We start from the raw sequence: 12,623 nt of genomic DNA, 5'->3' as shown, positions 1-12,623 counted from the left end.
GACATGCCTATATCTGTGTCTCCTCCTCCTTTTACTCCTCCACCTCTTTTCTTTTCGCATGACTATATGTACTTGTGATTTTTCCATGTGTTTGTTGTGTCTTATGAGCAGTTTGTCAGCTTTTGGACACCTTTTAAAGTGTTTTCTATGTGTTTGCATGTGTTTGTGTTTGCTTGCCATTGGTTTCAATGGGGTTCGATGGTGTTCGTCGAACTTTCGACGAACATTCGTCGATCACGCCACCAATTCGTTGAACTGAACCGAACTCGAACACTAGGGCGGTAGCTCAACACTACTCAGGACTCCAGAAAAAGGACCCATGTCTCGTCCCTCGTACACGCTCGAGCTTAGGCACCTGCGAGCTCAACTTCTTGCTCCCCTTCCCCTGAGGGTCGCAGCGCACATGACTCGGAATACGAGTCTGAGGAGTCTTTAATCCAATACTTCTCAACCTGTCAGGAGACGCTTGATTCCCTTATTGAGGCTGTCAACAAAACGCTGATGGTGGATGAGGAATCCATATCCACCCCGGAACACGTGGTGTCTTTTAAGAAGACCAAACGCGTCCAAAAGATTTTTGCTAATCATCCTGAGTTTAAGGACCAGAAACACAGGGAACACCCAGATAAACGGTTTATGGGTCAATAGTCTACTGAATCCAAATATCCCTTCGCTACGGACCTAATGAAGGATTGGCTACACTCTCCTTCAGTGGTCTGTGCTGTATCATGTCTTGCATTCAAAACAATCCTTTGTCCGACGGTTCTTCAGTCAAAAACCCCACTGACCGTCAAATTGACTACTTGGCTCGCTCGGTCGTTGAGGCCTCAGGAGCAGCATTCCTCCCATCTTTCGCTGCGACCTAGGTGGCCAAGGCAATAATCGCCTGGGCAGAGGTGTTAACCACAACTGTCCAGCAATCTCCCCCCGGAGGTGACCAGACTCGCTAACCAGATAGCTCAGGCCGGGGACTTCGTAGTTAAGGCCTCCATAGATGCGGCTAATTGCACGATTTTTCATCCAGATAAGGCAGTTTTGAGGACTTCCCCCTCTTTCATGCCCAAAGTTGTTTCCTCTTTTCACCTCAATGAGGAGATCGTCTTGCCTTCATTCTGTCCGGCACCAACCCATCGTATCGTGAAAGCTCTCCACACTATTGACGTTAGGGCCCTTCGACGGTACATCTCTCGGACGGCTCCCTTCCATAAGTCGGATGCCCTCTTCGTGCTTCCGGAGGGACATAGGAAAGGTCTAGCCGCTTTGAAGGCCACACTAGCCAAGTGAATTCTCTCGACTATTCAGGAATCCTACCGTGTCAGGAACACTCCTATCCCAGCAGGGATTAAGGCGCATTCGACTCGGTCAGTGGGCGCCTCTTGGGCCATTCGGCACCAGGCATCAGCACAATAGGTTTGCAAAGCTGTGACTTGGTCCAGTTTGCATACTTTTACAAGGCACACCAACATTCATACTCAATCTTCGACAGACGCTGCCCTTGGCGCATTCCGCAAACGGCAGTACCTCAATAAGCCAGTGGTGCATGGGGTATTAGCAGTTACGTTACTCCCCACCCAGGGACTGCTTTAGGATGTCCCATGTTCCTGTGCCCCCAATGAGGCGTAGGAGAAACAGGGATTTTTGTGTACTCACCGTAAAATCCTTTTCTGCAAGCCAATCATTGGGGGACACAGCACCCACCCTGTTAACCTTTTTTGGCTTGATGTTTGTTCTTAGGTTTTGACATAGTTTAATTGTCTTGTGTTTATACTCCTTCTGCTTTGCTACCGAACTGGTTCATTACTGGCCAGAGAGAGGGTGTATACTGCAGAGGAGGAGTTACTTTTTTTCTGTGTTCACTAAGGGTACCGTCACACACTGCCATTTCGATCGCTACGACGGTACGATTCTTGACGTTCCAGCGATATCGTTACGATATCGCTGTGTCTGACACGCAGCAGCGATCAGGGATCCTGCTGAGAATCGTACTTCGTAGCAGATCGTTTGGAACTTTGTTTCATCGCTGGATCTCCCGCTGTCATCGCTAGATCGGTGTGTGTGACACCGATCTAGCGATGCGATCCAGCGATGCGTTCGCTTGTAACCAGGGTAAACATCGGGTTACTAAGCGCAGGGCCGCGCTTAGTAACCCGATGTTTACCCTGGTTACAAGCGTAAAACTAAAAAAAAACAAACAGCACATACTTACATTCTGATGTCCGTCAGGTCCCTTGCCGTCTGCTTCCCGCACTGTGACTGCCGGCCGTAAAGTGAAAGCAGAGCACAGCGGCTGTACTTTCACTTTCACTTTACGGCCGGCAGTCAGTGAGTGCGGGAAGCAGACGGCAAGGGACCTGACGGACACCAGAATGTAAGTATGTGCTGTTTGTTTTTTTTTAGTTTTACGCTTGTAACCAGGGTAAACATCGGGTTACTAAGCGCGGTCCTGCGCTTAGTAACCCGATGTTTACCCTGGTTACCCGGGGACCTCGGCATCGTTGGTCGCTGGAGAGCTGTCTGTGTGACAGCTCCCCAGCGACCACACTACGATTTACCTACGATCACGGCCAGGTCGTATCGCTGGTCGTGATCGTAGGTAAATCGTATAGTGTGACGGTACCCTTAGTGTCCTCCTAGTGGCAGCTGCATAAAACCCATGGTTCTGTGTCCTCCCAATGATTGACTCGGAGAAAAGGATTTAACGCTGAGTACACAAACATCCCTGTTTTGACACTTTTTACTTGTTTCAATAGTCTCCCTAGGAGAGTTGGAGCTGTGATCTTCTGATTACTTGTGCTATACATAGCAGGGCTTAAGCCCTGCTATGTGTAGCAGAAATCCTCTTCTGTTATGAACACTGGCCTCATGCAGGCCCCCGATTGTCGTGTCAACCCATCGGCACCCAGCGATCATGTGACAGGGTGCTGATGGGCAGGGTTAGAGAAGCGCTACCGGCTCGAGGAAGTTAAATGCCGACAGCAGCATATAATATGCTAATAGCTGTGGGTGGATCGCGATTCCATCCAAGGCTTTTAGGAGCATGTGACAGATGAACAAATTAGCTATCATGTGCAGGAAAAGATGCGGGCTCTGGTGCTGAGGAGGAGACACGACATATGATGTATATATACAGTTTGAAAATAAGTATTTGATATACTGCCGATTTTGCAAGTTTTCCCACCTAAGTTAAATGCCGACAGCAGCATATAATATATATGCTGTGGGTGGATCGCGATTCCATCCAAGGCTTTTAGGAGCATGTGACAGATGAACAAATTAGCTATCATGTGCAGGAAAAGATGCGGGCTCTGGTGCTGAGGAGGAGACACGACATATGATGTATATATACAGTTTGAAAATAAGTATTTGATATACTGCCGATTTTGCAAGTTTTCCCACCTAAGTTAAATGCCGACAGCAGCATATGTGACAGATGAACAAATTAGCTATCATGTGCAGGAAAAGATGCGGGCTCTGGTGCTGAGGAGGAGACACGACATATGATGTATATATACAGTTTGAAAATAAGTATTTGATATACTGCCGATTTTGCAAGTTTTCCCACCTACAAAGAACAGAGAGGTCTGTAATTTTTATAGTAGGTATACTTCAACTGTAAGAGACAGAATCTAAAAATAAGAAAACAGAAAATCACATTGTATGGTTTTTTTACATAATTTATTTGCATTTTGTTGCATGAAATGAGTATTTGATTACCTACCAACCAGCAAGAATCCTGGCTCTCACAGACCTGTTAGTTTTTCTCTAAGGGCATGTGCACACGTTGCGGATTTGGCTGTGGATCTGCAGCAGATTTGACGCTGCGGATTCGTAGCAGTTTTCCAGAGGTGTACAGTACTAGGTAAACAAAATCCGCAGTGCACACGCTGCAGAAAATACCAAGCAGAAACGCTGTGGTTTATTTTCCATAGCATGTCAATTCTTTGTGCGGATTCCACAGCGTTTTACACTTGTTCAATAATTGGAATCCGCAGATGTAAAAATGCAGGTGAAATCCACACCAAAACCGTAGTAAATCCACAGGTAAAATGCAGGGCGTTTTACCTGCGGATTTTTCAGAACCTGCGTGGAAAAATCCGCACACGAATCCGCAACTTGTGCACATACTCTAAGAGGCCCTCTTACTTTGCACTCATTACCTGTATTAATTGCACCTGTTTGAACTCGTTACCTGTATAAAAGACACCTGTCCACATAATCAATCACACTCCAAGCTCTCCACCATGGCCAAGACAAAAGAGATTTCTAAGGACACCAGGGGCAAAATTGTAGACCTGCACAAGGCTGGGATAGGCTACAGGACAATAGGTAAGCAGCTTGGTGAAAAGGCAAAAACTGTTGGCACAATTATCAGAAAATGGAAGAAACACAAAATGACTGTCAATCTTCCTCAGTCTGGGGCTTCATTCAAGATCTCGGCTCCCGGGGTAAGGATGATTCTGAGAAATGTCAGGAATCAGCCCCAAACTACACAAGAGGACCTGGTCAATGACCTTAAGAGACCTAGGACCACAGTCTCAACCATTACCGTTAGTAGCACATTACGTCGCCATGGATTAAAATCCTGTAGGGCACGCAATGTCCCTGTGCTCATGTCAGCACATGTCCAGGCCCATTTGAAGTTTGCCAATGACCATCTGGATGATTCAGTAGAGGCATGGGAGAAGGTCGTGTGGTTAGATGAGACCAAAATACAACTTTTTGGTATTCATTCCACTCTCCGTGTTTGGAGGAAGAAGGATGAGTACAACCCTAAGAACACTGTCCCAAGCGTGAAGCATGGTGGGGGAAACATCATCCATTGGGGATGCTTTTCTGCAAAAAAGACTGGACAACTGCACTGTATTGAATAAAAGATGGATGGGTTCATGTATCATGAGATTTTAGCCAACAACCTCCTTCCCTCAGTAAGAGCATTGAAGATGGGTTGTGGCTAGAGTTGAGCGACTTTTACTTTTTTAGGATCGAGTCGGGTTTCGTGAAACCCGACTTTGTCAAAAGTCGGGTCGGGTGAAATCGGCCGATTATTTCAAAAAGTCGGCGGCCGACCGAAACACGAAACCCAATGCAAGTCAATGGGGAACCAAAGTCGGCAGTGAGTGGAGGACAGGAAAACACCTACAGTGCCCATTTTAATGCCAAAAACATCAATTCTAATTTCTTAAGCTTGTCAATCTTAATTTACTTTATAATAATAGTTAGGCATTGAAAACAGGGGGTCATTTGGCTAAAGTTGTGGGGGGTAGGGCTGGCTCAAGATTTTCGTGGGCCCAGGAAACGCAGAAAACGACACGGCGGTGGAGCAGGGAGAGATAAGTATTTAAACTTTGCAAGTGCTGTGATCCTGAGCAAGCAGGGGGGCCCACTCGTTGGCACTTGGCACTGGCACAGGGCCGCTCATAGTACGGCGGTGTGTTTGTCGGCGGGCGGCGCCTCCCACTGCCAGAGACACTTTTGTGTACTATGAGGGGCCCTGTGCCAGTGACGTCGCCAACGAGTATGCCCCCCCACCTGATGAAGGAACCTGCACTTTCATGTGCAACTTCCTCTTTGTCCCCATGTAAGGTGGTATAGTATACGGGAAGGGGAACCTGACTTTCAGCAGGGTCAGATTCAGGTTGTGTAGAGTGCAAGGGGAATGTAGTGGTCTGGGTCAATGTACCAGCAGACTTATCTAGCACTGGCTGGGCAATGGGCAGGATGAGGAGGAAACACAGATATAGGCCCAAATAATAAAGTAGGCTAAATGCAGTTCAAAATTGGTAACAGAACTAAACAGGCGGCATTGCTTTGTTCAGTGGAGGACAAGTGTAATGAGTGGCGCAGACACAGTTTGTAGGCCCACAATAAAAAAGTTGGCTAAATGCAGTTCAAAATTGGTAACAGGACTAAACAGGCAGCCTAGCTTTGTTCAGTGGAGGACAACTGTAATGAGTGGCGCAGACACGGTTAATAGGCTGTTATGATCTGGTGGTTTAGGAACAACATGAGACAAGCTCTGAAGGAGGTGGTATCTGTACTGACCGCAAACCCTGAACCTAGCAGCGCAACTAAATATAGCCGTGGGGGGTACCTGACACTCCCTAGACCCCTCGGCACAGCCTAAGATCTAACTTCCCCTAAAGATGGAAACAGGAAACCTATCTTGCCTCAGAGAAAATCCCCAAATGAAAGATAGCCCCCCACAATTATTGACGGTGAGAGGAGGGGAAAATAACATACGCAGAAATGAAATCAGATTTTAGCATAGGAGGCCAGTCTAGCTTGATAGATAGGACAGGAAAGGATACTGTGCGGTCAGTATAAAAACTACAAAACAATCCACACAGAGTTTACAAAATTTCCACACCTGACTAAAGGTGTGGAGGGTAAATCTGCTTCCCAGAGCTTCCAGCTAACAGAAAAAATCCATACTGACAAGCTGGACAAATATAGAATGCACAGAACAATAAGTCCACAACATGTGGACTGAAATGAGCAAAGCCAGAACTTATCTTTGCAGAACTGGTCAGGGAACCAGGAGAATCCAAGCAGAGATGTGAATCCAGCCAGGAACATTGACAAGTGGCACAGGCTGAAGAAAGAGCCAGACTTAAATAGCGGACAATAAGTGGAGGCAGCTGAAGACAGCTAACTCCAAGGAGCAGCCATACCACTAGAAACCACAAGAGGGAGCCCAAAAGCAGAACTCATAAAAGTGCCACTTACAACCACCGGAGGGAGCCCAAGAGCGGAATTCACAACAGTAGGCCCAAATACAAAAGTAGGCTAAAAGCAGTTCAAAATTGGTAACAGTACTAAACAGGCGGCATAGCTAGGTGCTGGAGTGGGCTCCTCTGCTGAGTAGCAGACAGTGGTAGTAGGCGCAAAGTATTAACTGGTCTAAATTGAGGCCAGGGCCCCTGTATATTTTAACTATCATCATCATTTCAACAAATTTGTATTGGCAGTGCCATTGAAGAATTTAACAGCACAGACTACACAGTGATGGAGCAGGGAGAGGTAAGTATTGCAAGTGGTAGAGCACTGTTCGAGCTGAGGGGGAACACTCTCTTGTGGGCGGCGGTACTGGCACAGGGCCCCTCATATTACGACGGTGTGTCTGACGTTGGTTGTGCACCACCACCGTCAGAGACACTTCATTATGAGGGACCCTGTGCCAGTGCCGTCGCCCAAGAGTGGGCGCACCCACCTGAGCAGGCAAATGGCACTCGCACGGGTGCTTGCGCCAGGTGGTGACCACGGCCCTGTGGGGGGAGTCAGCCCATTTAGGGAGGTATAAAAATGGCCTATGGTGGACATTCAGCAGCTGCAAATGGCAGAATTGGAGAAGTCAGTAAGAGGAGGCCAAAAGCAAGACATTTTTCAGGCAAGTTACGTTTCAGCAGGAGAAGGTGGGGCAAAATAATTTGAAATCCATGATTGGTTCATTTTAATGAAGGTTAGATCATCAACATTCTGGGTAGCCAGACGTGTCCTTTTTTCGGTCAGTATTGAACCAGCAGCACTGAAGACTCTTTCTGATAGCACACTAGAAGCAGGGCAAGCGAGCTCCTGTAATGCATATTCTGCCAATTCAGGCCAGGTGTCTATTTTAGATGCCCAGTAATCAAAGGGGAATGACCTGTGAGGGAGAACATCGATAAGGGAGGAAAAGTAGTTTGTAACCATACTGGACAAATGCTGTCTCCTGTCACTTTGAATCGATGCAGTGGCAGAAAGTGGCTGGAAGATATATGAAAAAATACAAGGACTGTAGTATAATTTCAGTCTCCCTACAATGATCTCAGGAAAAGTATGGCAGCAATAGAAAGGACTGCTGCACACAAAAGTGTGGACAAATAAACAAGATAACTGTGCAGAAAGGAGCAACAGGATTTTTTCTTTTAAAAAAGCAGTTGGCTTGCAAAGCGTCGTACAAACAGCAATGCAGCTATTAGGGAACCTTATAAGGCAGCCTAATAAGCTGCAGAGCTGATGCACAAAAATATAGCCTCCACTGTCCCTGCAAACAAATGGTGGTGTTGGACAGTGGAAATTGCTACAGCACAAGCAGTTTCGGGGCTTAATCTTCCCTCCCTAACTATATCCCTTCTTCTGATGAAGCTGCGGCAACCTCTCCCTATGCTACGATCGGCAGAAGTAAGATGGTGGTCGGCGTGCACGCCCCTTTATAGCCCCTGTGACGCCGCAGAAAGCAAGCCAATCACTGTCATGCCCTTCTCTAAGATGGTGGGGACCGAGACCTATGTCATCACGCTGCCCACACTCTGCGTCCTCCTTTATTGGCTGAAAAATGGATCGGGTCAAGTTTCATGAAACCCTACTTTGCCGAAAGTCGGCGATTTTTGAATTTGTCCGATCCGTTTCGCTCAACACTAGTCACCACCATTGCATGCCAAAGTGAGCCTAATGAAGAACTTTGTGTAAAGGCAGTGGATGAAAATTCAAAAGCTTCTGAGTATCTGATTGATTAATCTCAAAGGTTGAGTGAAGCAAAGATAAAGGAAAGAGCCTTTACTGCCTCGGGGAAACCATTTACTCTGCTGTCTCATTCAAACCACATACCCATGCCCTTTCCACCTCCTGCTAATTCCATTTCAAAAATATTTCCCGGATCCGTACATTCATTAACCTAGAAACTGCAAAAATACTAACTAGTGCATGCCATCACCATCTTCCGCTTTGACTATTGCAACCCCCTACTTTTGGGCCTCCCTATTGACACTCTCGCACCCCTCCAGTCTATACTAAGCTCTACTGCCTGACTAATCCACCTATCCACCCATTGTTTCCCGGGATCTCCTCTCTGTCAATCACTTCACTGGATCCGCATTGCCCAGAGACTATAATTCAAAACCCTAACCATGACATACAGTGCCTTGCGAAAGTATTTGGCTCCCTGGAACTTTTCAACCTTTTCCCACATATCATGCTTCAAACATAAAGATACCAAATGTAAATTTTTGGTGAAGAATCAACAACAAGTGGAACACAATTGTGAAGTTGAACGAAATTTGTTGGTTATTTTAAATTTTTTTGGAAATTCAAAAACTGAAAAGTGGGGCGTGCAATATTATTCAGCCCCTTTACTTTCAGTGCAGCAAACTCACTCCAGAAGTTCATTGTGAATCTATGAATGATCCAATGTTGTCCTAAATGCCTAATGATGATAAATATAATCCACCTGTGTGTAATCAAGTCTCCGCATAAATGCACCTGCTCTGTGATAGTCTCTGAATTCTGTTTGAAGCACAGAGAGCATCATAAAGACCAATGAATACAACAGGCAGGTCCGTGATACTGTTGTGGAGAAGTTCAAACCCGGATTTGGATACAAAATGATTTCCCAAACTTTAAACATCCCAAGGAGCACTGTGCAAGCGATCATATTGAAATGGAAGGAGTATCATACCACTGCAAATCTACCTGCTGTTAATCTAAACTTTCATCTCAAACAAGGAGAAAACTGATCAGAGATTCAGCCAAAAGGCCCATGATCACTCTGGATGAACTGCAGATATCTACAGCTGAGGTGGGACAGTCTGTCCATAGGACAACAATCAGTCGTACACTGCACAAATCTGGCCTTTATGGAAGAGTGGCAAGAAGAAAGCCATTTATCAAAGATATCCATAAAAAGTGGTGTTTAAGGGTTGCAACAAGCCACCTGGGAGACACACCAAGCATGTGGAAGAAGGTGCTCTGGTCAGATGAAACCAAAATCGAACTTTTTTGGCAACAATGCCAAACGATATGTTTGGTGTAAAGGCAACACAGCTCATCACCCTGAACACACCATCCCCACTGTCAAACATCATGGTTTGGGCCTGCTTTTCTTCAGCTGGGACAGGGAAGATGGTTAAAATTGATGGGAAGATGGATGGAGCCAAATACAGGACCATTCTTGAAGAAAACCTGTTGGAATCTGCAAAAGACCTGAGACTGGGACGGAGATTTGTCTTCCAACAAGACAATGATCCCAAACATAAAGCAAAATCTACAATGGAATGGTTCACAAATAAACGTATCCAGGTGTTAGAATGGCCAAGTCAAAGTCCAGACCTCAATCCAATCGAGAATCTGTGAAAAGAGCTGAAAACTGCTGTTCACAAATGATCTCCATCAAACCTCACTGAGCTCGAGCAGTTTTCCAAGGAAGAATGAGCAAGAATTTCAGTTTCTCAATGTACAAAACTGATAGAGACATACCCCAAGTGACTTGCCGCTGTAATCGCAGCAAAAGGTGGTGCAACAAAGTAATAAGTTAAAGGGGCCGAATAATATTGCACGCCCCACTTTTCAGTTTTTGAATTTCCACAAAAATTTAAAATAACCAATAAATTTCGTTCAACTTCAGAATTGTGTTCCACTTGTTGTTGATTCTTCACCCAAAATTTATATTTGGTATCTTTATGTTTGAAGCATGATATGTGGGCAAAGGTTGAAAAGTTCCAGGGAGCCGAATATTTTCGCAAGGCACTGTACAAAGTCATCTGCAACCTATGTCTTCCATACATCTGTGACCTAGTATCCCGCTACTTACCTGCACACAATCTCCTATTCTCACAAGATCTCCTTCTCTGCTCCTTTCTTTTCCCCTCTTCCCACAGTTCCATACAAGATTTTTGCTGCGCATCCCTCCTACTCTAGAACTCTCTACCCCAACATATCAGGCTCTCGCATACAGTGGAAACCTTCAGAAGAAACCTGAAGACCTACGTCTTCTGACAAGCTTACAACCTGCAGTAACCCTTGTTCCACTATACTGTTACACAACCAGCTCTCCCCTCACCCATCCCTTATAGAATGTAAGAACTAGTGGGCAAGGTCTTCCCTACTCCTGTACCAATTGGTGACTTGTATTGTTTATGAATGATAAAGGTTGCACCATTATTTACCAAGAATGATTACTCTAGAACATTGAAAATGCATTACTGCCATAGAAAATAGGAAAAAAGTGCTATATAATGTACACATGAAATATTTATCTGCAAAAATTGCTATGAAAAAAGGAAGGTACTTCACGCATAAATTGGCCAATGTATGTGAGCCCAATTGTCATGTCAAGGCATCCAGAAAGGCTTAATACAAATAGAGAACAAGACCCATAAATCGTAGGCTTTTTTTTTTGCACAGGAGAGGTGACAAAACAGGACAGGGACCCAATTATGAAGGACGCCTTAACATGGTGTGCCACTGAAACGTGCCACTGATGTGCCACAGAAACGTAGGGGCACACGGACACGGATAATTCCGGTACCGATTTTTTCCGGTACCGGAATTATTTGGACGTGTGAAACCGGCCTTATATAGCGCTTTTTTCCTATTTTCTTTGGCAGTAATGCATTTTCAATGTTCTAGAGTAATAATTATTGGCAAATAATGGTGCAACCTTTATAGTTTTCGAACTTATATGTTTTTTTGGTTGGCGCCTGTTCACACTAGTTTGGATGTGCAGGTCTTGTTCTCTATTTGTATTGTTTATGAATATTGTACTTGTTTTTATTATGTATTCCCCTTTTAACATTTAAACCACCATAGAATAAATTGACCTATAATTCTAATAATAATTAGACCTCATATTTGTAAGCTTCTTCAAGATGAGGATTTTCTCTGTTTGTTACAGGGCCAGGAAAAGGCTGCTTGCGTAGCATTCGCACTAGATGTAACTAATTTTTTTTTAGGAAACTCAGGTTCAGATCACTATGAAAAGTTGGTGGAACACTTAGGGATGACGGCTGTAGCATGTTCTTAACCCCTTTCTGCCATCGGACGGAATAGTACATCCGATGGCAGATCCCCAGTGGTTGCCGCTCATAGCAATGCTGTAAATCTCCTACATAGGAGCGATCTGAGCATCGCTCCTATGTAGCAGAGTCGATCAGGCTATGTCAGCTTCTAGCCTCCCATGGAGGCTATTGAAGCAAGGAAAAAGTAAAAAAAAAAAAAAAGTTTTAAATATGAAAAAATAAAAAATAAAAGTTCAAATCACCCCCCTCTCGCCCCATTCAAAATAAAACAATAAAAAATATCAACCCTGCACATATTTGGTATCGCCGCGTTCAGAATCACCCTATCAACAAAAAAAAGAATTAACCTGATCGCTAAATGGCGTAGCGAGAAAAAAATTCCGAACGCCAGAATTAGATTTTCATTGTCAGATTTGAATTCAGGAGGTCAAAATCATGAAGAAATGGCTAATTTCATAACTGAATCTGACAACTTTTCAAAACATGTAGAACAAATCAATTGAATCTTGCTGAGCTGCAGTACCTGACACCAACTATGTACAAAGATAGTGATATTTTTTGCAATAAAAGCAAATCTTATTTTGCTAATCTGGAACCTTTTAAAATATTGCTTCATTGTTAATTGTCTATAAAAAGCAATCTAATTATACATGTTTCCATAGCATCCAGAGGTGCGCAGTTTTCTGCAACATGAGTCATGATTCATTTCAATAAACCATTTTGGCAATTCCGCCAGCTCATCCATTCCTTATGTATATGGATTATTTTTGGGGAAAAAAAGCAATTTGTCAACAGACCATGTAATGTTATATGAATGGCGATATGTATGCACAGAGACTGAGTGATGTAAAT

The sequence above is a fragment of the Ranitomeya imitator genome, chromosome 3, assembly GCF_032444005.1.
Source record: "Ranitomeya imitator isolate aRanImi1 chromosome 3, aRanImi1.pri, whole genome shotgun sequence".
NCBI lineage: Eukaryota > Metazoa > Chordata > Amphibia > Anura > Dendrobatidae > Ranitomeya > Ranitomeya imitator.
Note: the sequence above shows the minus strand (reverse complement) of the source record.